A 3,695-nucleotide genomic window follows, 5' to 3' on the forward strand; every position below is an offset into this window, starting at 1 on the left:
TTCCTCCGACGATGCATCCAGCCGCTTCAAGCTCGAGACCATCCAATGTGGTTGTATTCTGGCACTGAGGACACCACTCGGATCCACCCGAAGGAGGTCGAGGATGCTACGCTGGAGAGGTGGTTGGCGAGCATCACAGGGAACAAAGACAACCCCCGAGGAGCCAGGAGGATTCCTCCACTCGACCAATCGTATGAAGTGGATAAGGTCCGACTCTGCATCTCTGACTGTGGCCTTGCTTTCATCATTCTATTTGCTTGAAATCAATCGACTGACTTTTGTCTTGTTTGTTGTCTTCTAGGCCACTACTGAGATGTACTCGATGCCCAACGGGGCGCAAGAACAGGCTGAGGAGGGAGAGGCGAGTGGAGGTGAAACTGAGGAGGAGTGGCAATCTGATGGTGAGGGGTAAGAGGATGACGACGGCTCAAGTGAAGAGGAGGAGGAGGAAGTCGACCCTCCTCGCACGGAAAGGCAATCCAAACTCACCCACGACCCCGCGAGCGAGCATGGCAAAGAGACTGCGCCTGTTGGGCAATCGTCAAAGCGCCCTCGGGCAGCTTGTCCGGCGCTGATTGAGAAAGCGCTGAAGCATCCACGAGCGGCGCCATCAAAGCCGCCGAAGGCCTTGCCCAAGATGAGAATGGCCATTCCCACTATCTCCGGGTAACATCAGAACTTGTATTTTCTTGTTTAGCACGGACGAACTCTTGGTCGACTCATCTACTAACCGACTGGTTTCTGAAATCTGTAGTGCTGCTACCTCTGAGACCTCCGCCAAGAACGAAGACCAGGAAATGGAAGACGCTGCCACCTCCAACCTTGGTACGCTCTCTGTAGTTTTACTTTTGGTATATTGGAGTTTTGATTTTAACTTTGGATTTTTCCTGTAGTTCCTCCTCATGTCATCGATCTCCCTGATGATGACGACAAGGCGCCACTGAGGTCGAGGAGGAATAGAAAGGCATCGGCTGGCAAGACTACGCAGACTGCATCAGGGCCTGAGACATTGGTTCCAGAGGGTGGCAATATCACTCGAAACTCCGTGTCCTTTGCTGTGCCGCTGACGAGTGCCCGGCCTTCGTTGTCGACTGTTAACCCGCCCTCCCTTTTTTCCACACACCACATCCCAGAGGACCAAGCGGGTGCTGCTAAGGAGGCTATACGCCAGGCGGGGATCATGATGGAGCAGGTGAAGGCAATCCGGGAAGCCAGCCAAGCGGCCTATGATGCTAGCTCAGCCCTTCAGAGAAACGTCCAGGTTAGTTGGTCACCGCTTGTTCTGTTAGGATATGCTATCTGAAGACTTTCTTTCCGAAGATCTTTGTATCTGTACACCCACTGGGTATGTCGATTGAATTTTTGGATTGGTGGGGGCACGCTGAGTGCACCCATTGGGTGTAGTCCCCGAGAATATGGTGGACTGCTGGCAGTCGACTGTAGTCTTCGTATTTTAAATTTCTTCACTCTAACTTCTTCACTCGGTCTGGTCGGACCATGTCGAATGGAATCTTGGAACCGGTGGCGGCACGCTGAGTGCACCCACTGGGTGTAGTCCCCAAGACTATGGTGGACTGCTGGCAGTCGACTGTAGTCTGAAGAACCTGTTTTTTTTGTAGATCATGATGAGACCAAGGCTGACTGCTGGTAGTTAGCTATAGAGCTATAGTTTTAGGACCATAACCTCTTTGTCTCTTTTCGGCCGACTGATCAGACCAAGTCGGTAGAACCAGTGGGGGCACGCTGAGTGCACCCACTGGGTGTAGTCCCCGAGACTACTATTGAATATTTTGATTCGACTGTAGTCTTAGAAATGTTACGGTTTTTCTCTTAGTCACTCGGAAGCAACCTCTCTTTGATGTCTGTCGACTGACTCTTCGCAAAAATCTTGCGAGCTTGTGGCTCTCTATACTGAGTTGGAAAACAAACATATCCAGCTCGACCTTGACTTGAAGCTTGTTTAGGAGAACTTTCAGAAGGCGAAGGACGAAGCAAAAGGTATGATTGGTGAGAACTTGACAACTGTCTTTATCTTTCTGCCCATTCCTGATTCTGATCTCATTGTCATTTTGCAGATAAAATGAAGGACGCTCTGAAGAAGAAGGACCACGACCTTGCCGAGGCGCAGAAGGCGGCTTTGGACAAAACGAAGCTTGCGGAAGAAGAACTGGCTTCAGTCGGTAAACTTGAAGAGGAGAACACCAATCTGAAAGCTGCTCTCGACGCGGCCAACAAGGAAGTCAGCCGTCTGAAGAATGATAAGATAGCTCTGAATGACAAGGCTGGTGAACTGGTGGGGAAGAAGAACAATCTGGAGGCTTATCTGGGAGGGCTCGCCAAGAAGTTATTCATCATGCTTGAGGGTAATCTCTCCTACCCGACTGACTTGTAATCATCGACTTATCGTAGAACTGCTGGTTTATCTTTGAGTTGTGTTTACAGAATTCTGCCAAAACTTAGAGGAGGAGACCAGTCGAGTGGAGACAGGCTTGGACCCCATTAACTCTCTAGTGAACGACGAAGCTGCTATGAACTTGCTTCGACTGGAGTCTCGTGTTGCTGGTGTGGTTGACTACCTTGCTCGACTGAAGGTTGCGGCATCGCAAATCGACACGACACTCTAGTCGGGAGAGATGCTTCAAAATGACCTCGAGTCTCTAATGACTCGACTGAATGAAGTTCCAGGTCGAGTGCAAGAATGGAAGAAGTCTTCTGCCAGGTGCGGTGCTGATGTTGCTCTGTCCCTGGTCCGTGTTCACTACAAGAATGCGCAAGAGGACAAGTTGGAGTCCCTCAAAGTGGCCAATACCAAGAAGCATGACTTCCAATCTTTCATGGAGATCTTCATTGCTGTTACCACTCGGATTGTTGATGGAATCAACCTGGACCAGTTTGTCGCGCCTTCCAGTCCTCCACCCGAGGAGTAAGAAAAACTTCTATGCTTCGCCTTAAATTTGCCTCGGAATGCCGAGTGGTTTTGTAACCCATAAACTTTTACAGGCTTGATGCCTGAGCACTTCTGAATCCGTAGGATGTTATCAGAACTTGGCTTATCGTTGAATATGCTTGCATTTTCCTTCGAGCGAACTTTGTTCTTCACTCGAAATATACTTTAGTGCTTGTGACGCAGCTCTGAGGTGGAAAATCCAGTCGACCTTGCAGGTAGGGATGGAGCACAGATTGCAGTCGACCTGCGTCCTTGTAGATCGGGATGGAAAGCATGTTGTATTTGTGGCGTAGCTCCGAAGGAGAAGGCAGCAGTCGACCTGCACCTCATCGTCCCTGCAGAGCGCACGTTGTATTTGTGGCGTAGCTCCAAAGGAGAAGGTGGCAGTCGACCTGCACCTCGTCGTTATTGCAGAGCACATGTTGTATTTGTGGCATAGCTCCGAAGGAGAAGGCGGCAGTCGACCTGCACCTTGTCGTCCTTGCGGATCGGAATGGATTTCATACTTAGGCGAGTACTGGACTGTAGCTAAGCCCCCGAGTGGGAGGGTTGCTCTCCACTCGGTAGGATTTTCGAATACTTAGGCGAGTACTGGACTGCAGCTAAGCCCCTGAGTGGGAGGTTTGCTCTCCACTCGGTAGGATTTTCAAATACTTAGGCGAGTACTGGACTGCAGCTAAGCCCCGAGTGGGAGGTTTGCTCTCCCCTCGGCAGGATTTTCAAATACTCAGGCGAGTACTGGACTGCA

The sequence above is a fragment of the Triticum dicoccoides genome, chromosome 3B (genome assembly GCF_002162155.2).
Source record: "Triticum dicoccoides isolate Atlit2015 ecotype Zavitan chromosome 3B, WEW_v2.0, whole genome shotgun sequence".
NCBI classification, from domain to species: Eukaryota; Viridiplantae; Streptophyta; class Magnoliopsida; order Poales; family Poaceae; genus Triticum; species Triticum dicoccoides.